At 36.9% G+C, this 17450-nt stretch overlaps 1 pseudogene across 1 annotated transcript; it reads left to right on the top strand.

The window, feature by feature from the left end:
* The first annotated feature begins 12302 nt into the window (after positions 1-12302).
* Positions 12303-15713, top strand: LOC309978937 (NOP protein chaperone 1-like; annotated as a pseudogene). The gene is made up of 2 exons: positions 12303-12307; positions 14682-15713. The product of its transcript is annotated as an NOP protein chaperone 1-like (transcript).
* The last annotated feature ends 1737 nt before the right edge of the window (positions 15714-17450 follow it).

The raw sequence follows: 17450 nt of genomic DNA, 5'->3' as shown, positions 1-17450 counted from the left end.
TATTGATGTTGAGCATCTGTTCATGTACCTGTTGGACATCTGTATGTCTTTTTTTGGGGAAAATGTCTTTTCAAGTCCTTTAGCCCATTTTTTATTTAATTTTGGACTGCTATTATTTTATGTTACTTCTTATATATTTTGAATATTAGCCCCTTATCAAAAAAATGGTTTGCACATATGTTCTCCAGTTCTATAGCTGCTTTTTAGTTTGCTGATTGTTCATTTTGCTATGCAAAGTTTTTCGTTTGTTTGTTTGCTGTTCCACTTTTTTTTTTTTTTTTTTTTTGCTTTTGTGGCTCCCACATTTGGTGTTGTATCCGAAAAATATTTGCCAAAGCTATATTGAGGAACTTGTTCTTTATGCTTTCTTCAAGTAGTTTTACAGCTTTAGGTCTTATATTTAAGCCTTCAGTCCACTTTGAGTTAATTTTTGTGAGTGGTAGAAGAAAGGGGTCCAATTGTATTCTTCTGTAGGTTGTTATCCAGTTTTTTTCCAGCACCATTTATCGAAGAGACTGTGTTTCCCCTACTGCATCTCCTTGGCTCCCTTGTCAAATATTTGTTAACAGTAAATGACTGGTTTTATTTCAGTGCTCTTGATTCTGTTTCATTGGATTAAGTCTCTATTTTTTGCCAGAATCTATTGTTTTGATTACTATAGCTTTGTAATAAAGTTTGAAGTTAGGAATTGTGATGCCATTAGATTTGTTCTTCTTTGACCAGGTTGATTTGGCTATTAGTCGTGTTTTGTTGTTCCATACAAATTTTAGGGTTGTTTTCTCTTTCTGTGAAAAAATCATTGGAATATTGATGGAGATTGCACTGAATTTATAGACAGCTTTGGGTAGTATAGATATTTTTACAATATTCTTCTGTTTCATAACCATGGAAACGTTCTTCATTTATTTGTATCTTCAGTTTTTTCACCAGTGTTTTGTCATTTTCAGTGTATGGATATTTTACCTACTTGGTTTAATTTATTCCTAAATATTTTATTTATTTCTGATGCCATTTTAAATATGATTGTTTTTTACATTTCTTTTTCAAATTGTTGTTAGTATATAGAAGTACAATTGCTCTTCACATGTTGATTTTGTATCTTGCAACTTGACTGAATTTGTCTATAATTAGTAATACATTTTTTTGGAATCTTTGGGATTTTCTCTATATAAGATTATATTAAATGCAAACAGAAATAGCTTTACTTCATCCTTTTCAATTTGTATTTCTTTTATTTATTTTTCTTGCCTAATCGCTCTGGCTATGACTTCCAGTATTATGCCAAAAAGGAGTGGTGAGAGTGCACAAAACTTATTTTGTTTATATTTTTAGCAGAAAACCTTTCAAACTTTCACCATTGATTTTAATGTCTGCTGTGAATTTGTTCAATATGACTTTTATTGTGTTGAGGTACATTCTATGTATAGCAATTTGTTGAGTATTTTTTATCATGGAAGGTTCTTTAATTATTTCACATTCTCTTTCTGTATCTATTGAGATAACCATATGATTTTCATATTTCATTCTCTTAATGTGGTGCCTCACATGTTTGAATTACATAGGTTGAATTACCCTTGCATTCTAGGGATAAATTCCACTTGATCATGGTGTATGATCCTTTCAATATACTGTTGAATTTTGTTTGCTACTATTTCACTGAGAATTTTTGCATCTATATTAGTAATACTTGACAGTTGTTTTTTTTTTTCTTGTAATGTTCTTATCTAGCTTTGGTATCAGGATAATGCTGGACTCATCAAATGAGTTTGGGAATGTACCTCAAAGTTTTTTTTAGAAAACTTTGACATGGAGTTGTTTTAATTCGATTTAAATGTTTGGTTGAATTTCCCAATGGAAATTGGAAAATTTCCATCTGGTCCTAGCCTGTTTTTTTTTTTTTTTTTTGTAAATCTTTTATTACTGATACAATCTTTTCACTCATCATTGGTCTGTTTGGTTTGTCTATTTCCTCATGATTCAGTTTTGGTAGTTTTTATGTTGCTAGGAATTCATTTCTTCTAGGGTATCAAACTTGATGGTATATATGTGTTGATGGTCACCTCTCATGAGCTGTGGTATTTTTGTTGTATCAGTTGTAATGTCTCCTTTTTCATTTCTGATTTTATTTGCATATTATCTTTTATTCTTCATTAGTATAGCTAAAAGGTTAATTTTGTTTTCATTTCAAAAACCACCTCTTGCATTGATGTTTTCTATTGTTTGCATGGTCTCTGTTTTATTTCTGTTCTCATATTTCTTATTTCATTGCTCTGCTACTTGTGAGCTTAGTGGTTTTTCTTTTGTTTGCTAGTCCCGTGAGAAGTAATGTTGTTTACTTGTGATCTTTTTTTTTCTTATTGTAGGCATTTGTTTCAATAAACTCTCTTATTACTGTTTTTCTTTCAGCCCATAAGTTTTAGCAAGTTGTGTTTCAATTTCCTTTTAAGATTGTTTTTAAATTTCAAAGACATTATTGTAAAGCTGTTGTAATTTTCCCTCCAGTTTTATTGAGATATAATTGAACACAGTACTATTTAAGTTGAAAATGCACATTATAATGATTTGACTTCCATATATTGTGAAATTGTTATTGCAGTAAGTTTAGTTAACATACATCGTCTTATATAGATGCAAGAAAAGAAAAATAAGGAAAATATATTTTCCTGTGATGAGAACTCTTAAGATCTACTTGCTTAACAGCTTTCAAATATACCATATGGCAGTGTTAACTCTATTCATCATGTTGTATATAATATTCTCAATACTTATTTATCCTATAACTGCAAGTTGGTACTTTTGGACTTCATCAAATTCTGCCTCTTCTCACCTCCCTCCTCTGGTAACCAAAAATCTGACCTTTTTCTGTGAGTTGTGTGTGTGTGTGTTTTCCACATATAAGCTTGGTCTGACTTCTCTCACTTAGTATAACGCCCTCAAGGTCCATCCATATTGTCACCAATGGCAAGATTTCCTTCTTTCTTATGGCTGAATGTTACTCCATTTTCTAAATATACCACAAGGTTTATATCCACTCATCTGTTGACAGACACACGTTTTTTCCATGTCTTGGCTATTGTAAACACTGCTGCTATGAACATGGAAGTGCAGATATCTCTTCAACATAGTGTTTTTAATTCTTTCAATATATTCCCATAGATGAAAATGCTGGACCATATGGTAGTCGTATTAAATTTTGAGGGCCTTCTCTAGTGTTTTCCATAGAGGCTGAACCAATTTATAAGACAAGCAAAAGCACACAAATCATCCCTTTTCTCCACATCTTTGCTAGCAGATCTCTTGTCTCTTTGATGAATTCCATTCTAACAGTCCTGAGGTGATATCTCATTGTGGTTTAGATTTAATTTCCCTGATGTGTAATGACGTTGAACACATTTTCATGTATTTGTTGTACATTCACATATCTTCTTTGAAAAAATGTCCATTGGGCTCTTTGCAACAGGTTTTAATTGGCTTAACTTATTTTGTGCTACTGAGTTCTATGATGTATTTTAGATATCAACCCCTTATTTGTTGTAAGGTTTGCAAATATTATTTTTGATTACATAGGCTCTTTCCGTTATTTATTTATTTTATTTTGTTTTGTAGCAGATTTTGAGTTTGATATAGTTCCACTTGTTAATTTTTTAAATTGTTGTTTGTGCTTAAGGTATCATCAAAAATAATATTAAAATTTCTGTGTTAAAAAGATTTTTACTGTTTTCCTCCAGGAAGAAAAGCTTCCCATCTTACAGTTGTCTTTACCTTATCTTGTTTCTATTTAATTGTCATGAGTGGTGTTAGACAGGAGTCTAGTTTTATTCTTTTGCATATAACTATGCAGTTTTCCAAGCACTGTTTAATGAAGAGATTGTCTCTCCACCGAGTGTTCCTGACTGTCTTATCAAATATTAGTTGACCTTATATGCATGGGTTTATATCTGGATTCTCAGTTCTATTCCATTGTTGTGTATGCCTTTCTACATGACAGTACCATACTACTTACATTACTATAGTTTTATAATACAGTTTGATATCATGTGATACCTCCAGGTTTGCCGTTCTTTCTCATGGTCGCATTGCATATACAAGTTCTTTTGTGATTCCTCATACATTTCTCTGTTGTTTTTTTCTACTTTAAAAAAATGCCATTGGATTTTGATAGGAATTGCATTATATCCATAGATGGCTTTGGGTGGTATGGACATTTTAAAAATATTAATTCTTCCGATCATGAACAAGGGATAACTTTACGTTTATTTCTGTCTTTTCCAATTTTTTTCATCAGTGTATTGTAGCTTGTATTGTAGATATCTTTCATCTCCTTAGATAAATTTACTCCTTTTTATTTTATTAGTTTGGATGCTCTTATAAATAGAATGGTTTTCTTTTTTCAGATCATTGTTAGTATATAGAAATATGACTGATTTTTGCATTTTAAGTTTTTATTCTGCAAATTTACTCATTATGTTGATTAGTTTTAACAGGTTTTTGGTGACGTTTTTCAGAGTTTCTATATATAAAATCATGTTATCTTAAAATAGACACATTTTTACCTCTTAATTTCCAGTTCTGATGCCTTTTATTTCTCTTCCTTGACTGATTGCCCTGGCTAGGACTTCCATTTCTATGCGGAATGAGTGGTGAGAGTGGACTCCCTTGTCTTGTTTCTGATATTAGAGAAAAAGTTCACACTTTCACTCTTGAGTGTGCTTTGAACTGTGACCTTGTCATATTTGGCCTTTTAAAAATATTATTTACTTTTGGCTGCATTGGGTCTTTGTTGCTGCATGCGGGCTTTCTCTAGTTGCAGTAGGTGGGGGCTACTCTTCGTTGTGGTGCGTGGGCTTCTCATTGCAGTGGCTTCTCTTGTTGCAGAGCATGCACTCTATGCATATGGGCTTCAGTAGTTGTGGCACACAGGCTCAGTATTTGTGGCTCACGGGCTCTAGAACACAGGTTTAGTAGTTGTGGTGCACGGGCTTAGTTGCTCCTTGGCATGTGGGATCTCCCCGGACCAGGGCTTGAACCCATGTCCCCTGCATTTCCTGGCAGATTCTTAACGACTGCGCCACCAGGGAAGTCCCGATATTTAGCCTTTATTATGTTGAGTTACATTCATTTTATACCTAACTTATTAAATGTTTTTTCTGTGCCTATTGATATTATATTTTCCTTTTGTTCTATTAATATGATGCATCCCATTTATTTGATTTGTTAGTATTTATTCAGAATTTTTAAACCTATATTCATCAGTGTTATTGGCCTGTAATTGGCAGTGTCCATTTCAGATTATTATATCAAAGTAATGCTGGCCTTGTAAAATGAGTTTGGGAGATATTCCTCCTCATTCATTTTTTCTCTTTCTTTTTTGAAGACTTTTAGGATTGGCATTAATGCATTAAATATTTGGTTAAATTTACCAGTGAAGCCATTTGATCTTGAGTTTTTCTTCATTTGAAGAGTTTTGATTACTGATTTAATTTCCATACTACTAATTGCTTCATTTAGATTTTCTCTTTCTTCCTAATTCACTTTTGGTAGGTTGTATGTTTCTAAGAATTTTTTCCATTTATGTAGGTTGCCCAGCTTGTTAGCATGTAGTTGTTCAAAGTAACATGTTATCCTGCTTATCGTTGCAGTAGAGTTGTAATGTTTTCTCTTTTATTTATAATTTTGTTGATTTGGGTCTTCTCTCCTTTTCCTTGGTTAGTCTAGCAAAAGGTTCGAAATTTTACCTTTTAATGAACCAACTCTTAGTATCACTAATCTTTTCTGTTGTTTTCCTCTTCTCTATGACATTGATTTCTGCTGTAATCTTTATAATTTTCTTGCTTCGCTAATTTTGGGCTCAGTTTGTTCTTTTTCCAGGTCCTTGAACAGAAGAGTTAGGTTTTTGATTCGAGATATTTCTTAACTCGTAAGGTAGACATTTGTTGCAATAAACCTCTCTCTTAACGCTCCTTTTGCTGCATCCCATAGCCTTTAGTATACTGTGTTTCCATTTCAGTTTGTCTCAAAATACTGTCTTATTTCTTCTTAAATTTATTCTTTGATAAATTAGTTGGTCAGGAGAGTGTTGATCAATTTTTTTGTATTCATTAGTGTTCCAGTTTTTATCCTGTTATTGATTTCTAGTTTAATAATATGCTCAGAAAATATACTTGGTATAATTTAAGTCTTCCTGAGATCACTAAGACTTGATATGTGGTCTATCATGTGGTCTTTTCTAGAAAATATGTTTTCTGCACTTGAGAAGACTGTGTATTCAGCATATGTTGGATAGAATGCTCTGTATATGACTCTTAGGATCATTTGGCCTTTAGTGTTGTTCATATCAATTGATTTTTTTAAATTGAAATAGAGTTGAGTTACAATGTTGTATTAATTTTTGCTGTATAGCAAAGTGTCTCAGTTATACACATATATACATCTGTTTTATATTCTTTTCCATTATGGTTTATCTCAGGATATTGAATATCCTGTTCCCTGTGCTATACAGTAGGACATTGTTTTTTATCCATTCTATATGCAATAGTTTGCAGCTACTATCCCCAAACTCTCAGTCCATCCTTCCCCAACCCCCTCCCACATGGTAACCACAAGTCTGTTCTCTATCTCTGTGAGTCTGTTTTGTTTTGTAGATAGGTTCATTTGTGTCATATTTTAGATTTCCCTTATAAGTAATACCATATAACATTTGTCTTTCTCTTTATGGCTTACTTCGCTTAGTATGCTAATCTCTAGTTGCATCCATGTTGCTGCAAAAGGCATTATTTCATTCTTTTTATGGCTGAGTAATATTCCATTGTATATATGTACCACATCTTCTGTAGCTATTCATCTGTTGATGGACATTTAAGTTGCTTCTATGTCTTAGCTATTATAAATAGTGCTACTACGAACATTGGGGTGCATGTATCTTTTCAAATTATCATTCTTTCTGGATATATGCCCAAGAGTGGGATTGCAGGATCATATGGCAACTCTTTTTTAGTAACCTCCATACTGTTCTCCATAGTGGCTGTGTCAATTTATATTCCCACCAACAGTGTAGGAGGGTTCCCTTTTCTCCACACCCCCTCCTGCGTTTGTTATTTGCAGACTTTTGATGATGGCCATTCTGCCTGGTGTGAGGTTGTACCTCATTGTAGTTTTAATTTGCATTTCTCTAATAATTAGTGATGATGGGCAACCTTTCATATGCCTATTGGCCATCCGTATGTCTTCTTGTGAGAAATGTCTGTTTCAGTCTTCTGCCCATTTTTTGATTGGTTTGTTCGGTTTTTTGTTGTTGAGTTGTATGAGCTGTTTGTATATTTTGGAAATTAAGCCCTTGTTGGTTGCATCATTTGGAAATATTTTCTCCTAGTCGGTATGTTGTCTTTTCATTTTCTTTATGGTTTCTATTGCTGTGAGAAAACTTATAAGTTTGAGTGGATCTCGTTTGTTTAGTTTTGCTTTTATTTCTATTGCCTTGGGAGACTAACCTAAGAAAACACTGGTACAACTTATGTCAGAGAATGTTTGGCTATGTTCCCTTTTAGGAGTTTTATGGTGTTATGTGTTATATTTAAGCCTTTAAGCCATTTTGAGTTTATTTTTGTGTATGGTGGGAGAGTGTTCTAACTTTATTGATTTGCATGAACCAACTTTTCCAACACCTCTTGCTGAAGACACTATCTTTTCCCCCAATTGTCTATTCTTCATGAGAGATGAATTGACCATGGGTCTGTGGATTTATTTCTGAGCTCTCTATTCTGTTCCATTGATCCATAAGTCTGTTTTTGTTCCAATATCAGGCTGTTCTGATTAGCATTGTAGCATTGTCTGAAGTCTGGGAGGGTTATGCCTCCTGCTTTGTTATTTTTCCTCAGGATTGCTTTGGCAATTCTGGGTCTTTTATGGTTCCATATACACTTTAGGGTTATTTCTTCTACTTCTGTGAAAAAAATGTCATGTGTAATTTGATAGTGATCACATTAAACCTGTAGACTGCTTTGGGTAGTATGGACACTGTCATTTTAAACAGCTGCAGCCTGTTCTCACTTTCAGTGGAACCAGCTTCCCTCTGGAAGCAGGTGTCCATGCAGGGCTCTTAGAAATAAGACAGACAACACCACCCACGTGGACTCTTCATACACACCTCTGGCCACTGTGTCTTTGCTTTCTAGAAGTAACCTCCTTAATCAAGTGGGTGGCATCTGGGGATGCGGCAGCCATCACCCTCCAGGAAGAGTCAGTGCCCCTCCTACCACTGAGGAATGAGTGGTCCTGTGCCTCATTCACACCAAGGGCTGCAGTTTCAGGAGTTTGGGGAGCTTTTGTTTTGCTGCTTTAGTGGATGAGAAATGACACATAACCCATTGTCTCCTTTTCACTTCTCTTCTGATGATTGAGGCTGGACTTTTGTCACTTTCAGTTATTTCCAGAATGCAGCCACTTTTCCCAGTTCTGGGGGAAATCACTGAGCATGCCTTCCTGGGTGTTCCCAGCCACAGACTGTGATGCACATGCAGCGAGGAAACTCCACTCTTTGTGCAAGTACTAAGTAGCTAGTGACTGGCTTCTGACCAACAGAATATAGCAAATCAGGGGAGGTCAGTGTTAAGATTCATTGACAGAACCTCTGTCACTTACATCTCACTTGCTGCATCCTGTGTTCTCTCTCTGTTTCTGTCTGACTCTCTCTTTTATCCCTGTACCTGGGGAAGCCTGCATGGGTGTTACTAGGTTCCATATGGAGAGGCCCACATAGGAGAGAACACAGGGAAGTCCCAGGCCTCCAGGCAGAGGCACTAGGCTCTCAGCTCAGACTGCATCCTGCCGGTACCCATCTCAGTGAGTCTGGGAACAAATCCTCCCCTGTGGAGCGACAGCTGAGACCTCAGCCTCAGCTTCGTAGAGACCTTGAGTCGAGGGCACCCAGCTAAGTGCTGTGGGAGCTCAGGAGTAACTAGGTGTATGTATTTTGTATGTTGGGAAACCCTCCATAATGATCTGCAGTAAATCAGACAATCTTTAGCATAGAGCAGGTCTACTCAATGTTATGTAGAAACAACCACAAAGATAATGCATATTAATAAAGGTAATAAAATGGGCTACAACAATAATAGTGAGAATTATGATGATATTACCATTACTACTGTTAAAGAGAAAAATAAAAATAGAAAGATTGCAGATTTGCGTACAGACTACTCTAAGTAAATTTCAGTGTACCTATATCAGATGTCCTCTGGGATATTTTAGAGTCAGAATGCTAGGTTTGCACAAAGAAATTTGTTCTGAGAGGAGAAAACAAGCAGGTGATCCTGGGTCAGCAGGGAGGATGATATGTTGGCACAAACAGTGCAGGGGCTCCCTGGGGGACTTAGAAAAAGAAATGGTTACTTGAGCAGGCACGTCACCATCTCTATGTCTGCCAATGCCGCACCAGCTTTTCCTGGACCCCTGAGTGAATTTAAAACATGTCCCCAGGTTCAGGCATGCCAAGGATACTCTCCTTACTTCTCACTTGTCACAATGTCAGCTCCTGGGCTGACTTTTCTAATTCGGAGGACTGGACTCCAGGAGCGATACCTTCTCCAGCCTTCCCAGGAGACATGATATTAGTTCCTGGCACAGAGTTGAGGTGGAAAATCCTGTGCTGAGTCTGGCAGGACAAGGGTGTCTTCCAGGGCTCTTGCACTGGCACCACCTTCTGGTCACTTAAGAGGACTTAAACATTGTTCTAGAGGCTCAAGAAAGTCAAGAGTGTCCTCCCTGGGGTTCACTTACCAGTAACAGCTGTCTCTTCCTCCACTGGGTAAGTCTGAGTATCTCAGGAGGCTCTCTGACCCACAAGTACCCATAAGTACAGCAGGAACCAGGAAGCACCATGTGTATGTAAATCTGTTGAAAACTCTCCACAATACTCTTCAGTAAATTGGATACATTCATGAGCAGAGAAACTTAATAAGAAATGCAATAACAGCAACAGTGATAAATAATAATATCAATAGTGATTACAATCATAAAGATATTAATTGTACTACTACCAATCATAATACTAATAAACTTAAGGACTGAGGGATTATAGACTTTCCTAATTGAATGACAAGTTTCCTGGGGTATTTTGGAGTCAGAGTCCTAGGTTAGCAGCCAAAGTTGTAGGTTTGCATAGTGAAGGTATAAATAGAGCAAAACTAAATAGCAGCAGGTAACAGAAATCCGTGGGAGGGCGTGGGCTGACTTAAGTCTCATATTCCAAGCCCAGAGGAGAGAACTATGTAGAAGAGCAAAGAAGATCCTGGGCTTTCCTGACACATGGAGCCAGCAAAGCTCATGAGTTCTGATGACTGGTGTCTGCGGCTCTAACCCGGGAAAGAAAAGCAGGACTCCAGATACACCTTCAATACGTGAAAAAAACACGTAAAATGTACATGGAGCTTCAGCTCTATCTCTACCCCCACTGCCTGACAATTGACAAAGTGGCAGATCAGGGCTATTGATTGCCTTTTGATGCACCTACAGACTTACTTGGAATTGGGAGGAGAATATTACTTATGAATTTACATGTAAAATTTTTATAATAACCTGTCTGGAAGTTGAATTACCACTTTCTTGGGAAATTGATAGGTTATTTTACACAACACCTCATACGCTTCCTTTAGTAACATTTCTTCACAGTATATATATTTCTGAATATGTATGAAAGGCACATGCCATATCAGCCCAGAGAAGCCATTGACGGGGCTTTAGAGATCAGTGACCTTTGAGAACGTGTTTGTAGAACTCACTCATAAAGAGTAGGAACTGCTGGACATATTGCAGAGAAAGATGTACACAGATGTGATGCTGGAGGACGCCCGTTGTCTCATCTTCTGAGTGCGTCTCTCAATATTTATTTACTTCCTTATGCATGTCTTATTGAAATAGGCTCTGCAGCTTCCACATATGCTGCTGCACTCTTGTCCCTGACTCATGCTTCTGTAGCACTTAGAGCAACCTGGAACGAATGTGTTCCTTTACTTATCACAGCACATTTGTCTCTGCATGGAGATAAAATCTCCATTACCACAATCTCACGTATACATTACTAGTCTGCCACCAGCACGCAGAATAATACTGGACACAGATGAGGGCTATTTTATCTAACAGACAAGTGACTTTATGTTGCTAAGTAATTCTTCTGCTCGGGGGACTACTATGAGGTTTGAACACAGCAAAAAACACATAACAGCTTGTATCCCCCTTTCTACCTGAACTCCAAGTAATAATCTCATGGGTCCTTCGTTTATTGGATTGTGTTAGAAAACAGTGTTAACCACATTATGAAAACGTTGCTTCCTTCCTGGCTGAGACGTCTAGGCAGCTTGCAGACTGTCTTTCCTCTTGGACAAGAAGAGCAGCAACCAGAGATTTTACTGTCTCTGAGTGAAGTGTCGGGTGAACACCTTCAGTGTTTCCCCCATTCAGTGTGCTCGAACTTGGGCTGCCATTGATGCCCGCACACTTGAGCCTTGGCATGTTGTCCTGCGCTTGCATTGCATGCACTGTTCTCAGCACAGAACTTTAAATCCATCTAGCATTTCCCACATGTATCAGGGCATCAGCTCTGCAAAGCAGATGTAATTTCCCAGTGGGAGCAAGAAGAGTAGGTGTGGAGGGAAGAGGAGGGTTTCCCCAGGCTGGGGTCCAAGTCAGCTCCAGACACATGTGCTCTGTGTGGGGAGGGAGCAGGACACTTGGAATGTCAACTGGAGGTTGGCTCGACTAAAGGATATTTTTAGAAATGTATGTGAAGCCATTGAGTCAGATTATCCAGATTCTGTCATTATGCATCACACATCAATTTCTCTTCACGTTTCCCCCTGTACTTTTCACCTCAGAGAAGCAAAAATCCTGTCCACGTGGGAATTAAAATTTCATGCTTTTGTCTTTGCCATGGTCTCTTTAATAATTTTTCCTCTCATATTCCCTGTAGCGTCTGAATTTATTTTATTTTTCTTTTACCTAAACACTGAACATCTTATTAACATTTTTCTAAACCATGTTTCTATTCACTGGTGTATTCCTCAAATTCATGTTCTTTCCCCTGTAATGTACTTTTCAACAATTTAATCCCCAAATGTCACATGTGTCGTTTCTTATTTATTTATTTAATTTAATTATTATTTTTGTCTTATTTCAAGCAAAAACTGTGACCATTAAAAGCAAGAAATGATATCCAGGCAAGTTATTTTCCTGGTGGAACAATGTAGCTGTAAGAAAATAGTAAATTTCTTCAGGTGTGAACCCTGGTCATCCACATGTGAAACCTGGGAATGAGGTAAGTTAGGAATTCAGCAGGCTCATAGAACTCAGTTACAGTGCAGTGTAAACACCAGACCAGCATAAAGTGTTCATTTTATGGACTAAATTAGACTGAATTTTGATGATAGCTAGTAGAAATGCTACAAAGGGGGGATGTCCATGCAGAAGATTTACATACTATGTGTATGTAACTGACATGGAGATCATTTTAACTGGAGAATATCATTCAATAGACTTACATACACATGAGTTTTCACAGCATAGAAAACGCTTTTACTGTAATGAATGAAGGAGAGCCCTGAGGGATTTTTAATTCCTTAGTCACCATTGAATCCTCACACTGGATCTATCAATGCTAAAATCAACCTGAAAAGCCGGAGTTCATATCAAAATTCTCAGACATGGAAAAACTCTTATCAAGAATGTTTTACCACACATTTCAGCTATGAATTCATAATTTTGGCTAAAAACCTCTTATTTTATAAATAAGTAGAATAAAAATATAGATTTGTTAAGTAATCTTAGAATGATAAATACAAAACTTTGAAACAATAAGTACTTTTGTAAATAGATTAGCATTAAGAAATATATATAAACAAAGTTATATGTGACAATTATTATGATCCACTTAATTGTGATTGTCAGTAAGATTATCAGTTGCTTTCTCATCAGAAATTTTGCAGGCCAGAAGAGAGTGAAATGATATGCTTAAAGCATGGCGGGAACTACCTACCAACAATTCTATATCTTACAATATTATTCTTCAAAAATGAGGAAAATGCGAGACGGTCTCAGACAAAAGCTGAAGGAGTTCAGTACCATAATATCTATCCTTCAAGAAATGCTAAAGGGAGTACTTCAAGTTCAAATGGAAGGACACCAGTAACTTGAGGCCATATGAAAATATATATGTCTCTGATAAAGGAAAATAAATGGACAAATAGAGAAAACACTATAATTTTGACTTTTGGCTATACTTTTTATTATTCTAGGATATTTTTTTAAACCAAAATATTAAAATAATTATAAATTTATTGCTATTGCGTGATTGTTTCCCCCAAAATTCATATGTTAAAAATACAACCTCCAAATGTGTTGGTATTAGGATGTAGGGTCTTTGGGGGGTGCTTAGGTTATGAGGACAGAGCCACCATGAATATAATGTGTGTGCTTTTATTTATTTTAAAATATGTATGTATTTACTTATTAGGCTACATTCGCTCTTAGTTGCAGCACGTGGGATTTTTGTTGTGATGCACAGGCTTCATATCTAGCTGTGATATGGGGGTTTGGTAGGTGCAGCACACAGGCTCTCTAGTTGTGGCAGACAGGCTGTAGAGCCAGCATACAGGCTCAATAGTTGTGGTGCATGGGCTTAGTTGCCCTTTGGCATGTGTGATCTTAGTTCTCTGACCAAAGATCGAACTCATGTCCCCTGCATTGGAAGATGGATTCTTAACCACTGGCCTACCAAGGAAGTCTCTTGTGTGCTTTTAAAAGAGACCTCAGAGAACTCTCTAGCCCCTTCCTCCAGGTGTTGATATAATGAAAAGTCTATGACTCAGAAAAATACCTTTACTTAACCACCTTGATCTCACACTTCAGTCTCCAGAACCATGAGAAATAAACTTCTGTTTATAAGCTACCCAAGCTGTGGCATTTTGTTATAGCATCCCCAAATAACTAATTCGTACATCTACATTAACAGAAAACAATGTATACATATGTGACTTGTGACATTAATAACATGTAATTAATGTGTAATGTAATAGATGTAATAGAGATTTTGCGTATGATTAAAATTATGTTGATATCAGTTTAAGCTAGCTTGATAGGATTTTATATGTAACCTCCATGGTATCCACAAATTGATTATCTATAGAATATACACAGAAGGAAATTAAAAGTAAGTCAAGTCAGTGGACTTCCCTGGTGGTCCAGTGGCGAAGACTCCACGCTCTCAATGCTGAGGGCCTGGGCTCAATCCCTGGTCAGGGAACTAGATCCCACATGCCACAACTAAGAGTTCGCATGCTGCAAAGAAGATCAAAGGTCCCCCATGCCACAACTAAGACCTGGCACAGCCAAAGAAATTAATTTTGAAAATGAGTACAAAAAGTAAGAACAAAGGACGTCAGTATGTGAGAAAATGTGGGACAGAAAAGCTATATGACATTACAGAAAACAAATTGGCAAGTAAATGTCATTCCATATCAGTAATTTATATATATATATATATATGTGTATATATATATATATATATATATATATATATATATATATATATATATATATATATATATATATATATGGCTTAAACTCATCAGTTAAAAAACAAAGATGTCCCCAGCCTTTTTCCGGCATCTGGGCCTGGAGGGGCTGCTCTGAAGACGGGCGAGCAGCAGGGAGGCCCGCGGCGAATCCCAGCCCGATGCGAGCTGTTCGTCGTTTTCCCGGGACAGCTCCAGGGTCTTGGTGTCCAGAGAGCTGCTGATGGAGGGCAGGGGCGGCCGCGGAGGTATATGGGACAGGATGCTCATCAACTCCAAGCGTAATTCCAGAAAGAATTCCACTCTTCAAACAGGATAGAGAGGAGTCCCCTATTAGACCAAGTACAGAGCTTTCTCCCACAGATGGCTCAGGCAAAAGAAAAGCTAAGGAAAGAAATGGCAGCTGCACCACCTGGTCATTTCAATATTGAAAATATTGACACTCTCGGAAAAGTTAGGCAAATGGATATGACCTTGTTTGAGATGAATCAGTCTGATTCAAAAGAAGATGACAGTTCACAAGAGAATTCACAAGACAGTTCAGAGGACAGTTCAGAATTTGAGGATGAAGATGATAGCACCTCTTCTGAAGGTGAAGTCACCATCGATACAATTAAGCTTCCTCATTCAGAAGATGGAAAAGGCAAAATAGAGGTTCTGGACCGTCCTGCCAGTGAAAAAAAAGAAAACAGGGACATAAACAATCTGAGAAACAGGTGATAGTTCCCGCTAATTCTGTGGAAAAGAATGTGGCTTGCTGATTATTTTGCATTTCAGATACCTATAGTGTTTGTTTGCAAAAATGAATGTATTTTGCTTCTTGGAGAAACAGAAGCTAGCTTTTAAAGAGTTGGAAGAGATAGCATTTGGGGAATCTTCTAAGAGCAGACTGTTTTTGATCTCATGCTAAAGAGATTTAGTTTAGAAAGCTTAACTTTATGTATGGTGATGAGTGAATTTGTTGGCATCCTCTTTCATCAACATAGACTTCAGAAATCTCAAACTTATTTTAAAGTAAAAATACAAGTTACCCGTTTGTTTTTGTTTTAAATTGGCCTCTTGGGGCTTCCCTGGTGGTGCAGTGGTTGAGAGTCCGCCTGCCAATGCAGGGAACACGGGTTCATGCCCCGGTCCAGGAGGATCCCATATGCACAGAGCGGCTGGGCCCGTGAGCCATGGCCGCTGAGCCTGCGCATCCGGAGCCTGTGCTCCGCAACGGGAGAGGCCACAGCAGTGAGAGGCCCGCATACTGACAAAACAAACAAAAACTTAGGTTGGCTTTTTTTTTAGGTTATTATAAAGTCATATTTATTTGTTACCATCAAAATGGGTTCATTGAGGGAGAACTTTTTTTTAAAAAAACACTTTTATTGGAGTATAGTTTCTTCACAATGTTGTGTTGGTTTCTGGTCTGTAACAGAGTGAATCAGCTATATGTATACATGTGTGCCCATGTCCCCTCCCTCTTGCGTCTCCCTTCCACCCTCCCTATCCCACCCCGAGGGAGAAATTTTTTACAAAGAAAAGAATTGCTTATATTTAGATGCCCTCAGATATATCTACTTTTTAAAAACAAATCCTTTCCAGTTTGAGCTGGAAAACTGGTGCTCTGTGGTTTAATCACTGTCAGTGACTCTGTAGCCTCTCAATGCATGTAAAATTTGCTGGTTGGAAAATTCTGTGGTTTTTTTGGTTTTCTTTTTTCTTTTTCTCATAAAGGAATTTTTTGTTTGTTTCAGCTATTAAAATTATTCCTTCCAGGTGCCCACAGTTTTGAAACCTATTAATTGTAGAGAATAGGGACACCCCAGGAAAATAGGGCACAGTACATAAAGAGGTAGTAACAGGTTTTACCTTTCAAAAGGCAAAATGATCCTGCATTGGAGTTGCCTTTCTGCCACATTCTTGATCTTATTTAACTTGTTTGGGACCTCATCTGCCATGGGCCTGGCTTTGCTCAGGATATAGACCTGAGAATTTAAAGGACTGTCTCCAAGTGCATTGAGCTGATGAGACTTGGTTGCCTAATATTTTAGGGGTTTGTTTTAATTATTTTTTCCTACTCCTCTCATTAGCTTATAACATCTTGTAAATACGCTGAAGATAATTCTCCAAGTTCCTTCTGGTATTTTTCATTGGGAATTGGAGATTGGCTGTGCACTCAAAGTATGCAGAAGTGAACAGATCTGGAAACGAGACTTCTCAGCTGCAAAGGGTAAACTTTGTAGCACCAAACACAGCTGTGATGGATGATTGGTGTGAATATTTAAGGATTGTCTTCTACCAGATAATATTCATGCCACATTGTGGGAAGAGTTGTATTTGTCTGGTTCACTCCTTAGCTTGGTGCATGGTACACAGTAGGCACCGAATGATGTCAATAAATGAATTTACAGGTATATTGAGGATGTACAGGGCATTTTAAACCATGGTATCTATGCGGATATGAAAGTGTAACTTCACTGGAAATACAAAGCCAAGTAGAAATAGTCTGATGGTCAGTGAAAGAGACTAGTCTAGAATACATACTAGTATGTAGAATTATAATTATATTTCTCCCCTGCTATGGCCTTCTCATATAATATGACTAGGTATTCTATACAGTTAAGGAAGTCAACTAAATTCAGTTCCTCTGGACATTCTTATGACATAGGAGGAAAAGGAAAAACAAAAATTTAATATGTGATAGGGATGTCGTTTTAAGTAAGTGTAAAATGGTTGAATTATTTAATATACAGAGTCAGGGCTGGCTGTTTTTAAACCAATTTGGATACTAAGATAAATTATGTATGTCTTAAATATTTAAATATAAAGAAATAAAATTATAAGTTTCATACTAAAATATAGGTGAATATTTAATAACATTAAAAAAACAAAGATGGACAAGAT

Source organism: Leucopleurus acutus (assembly GCF_964270905.1).
Source record: "Leucopleurus acutus genome assembly, contig: HAP1_SCAFFOLD_285, whole genome shotgun sequence".
Lineage (NCBI taxonomy): Eukaryota > Metazoa > Chordata > Mammalia > Artiodactyla > Delphinidae > Leucopleurus > Leucopleurus acutus.
The sequence above is the reverse complement of the archived record's forward strand: the minus strand, read 5'-3'. Positions and strand labels throughout refer to the sequence as shown.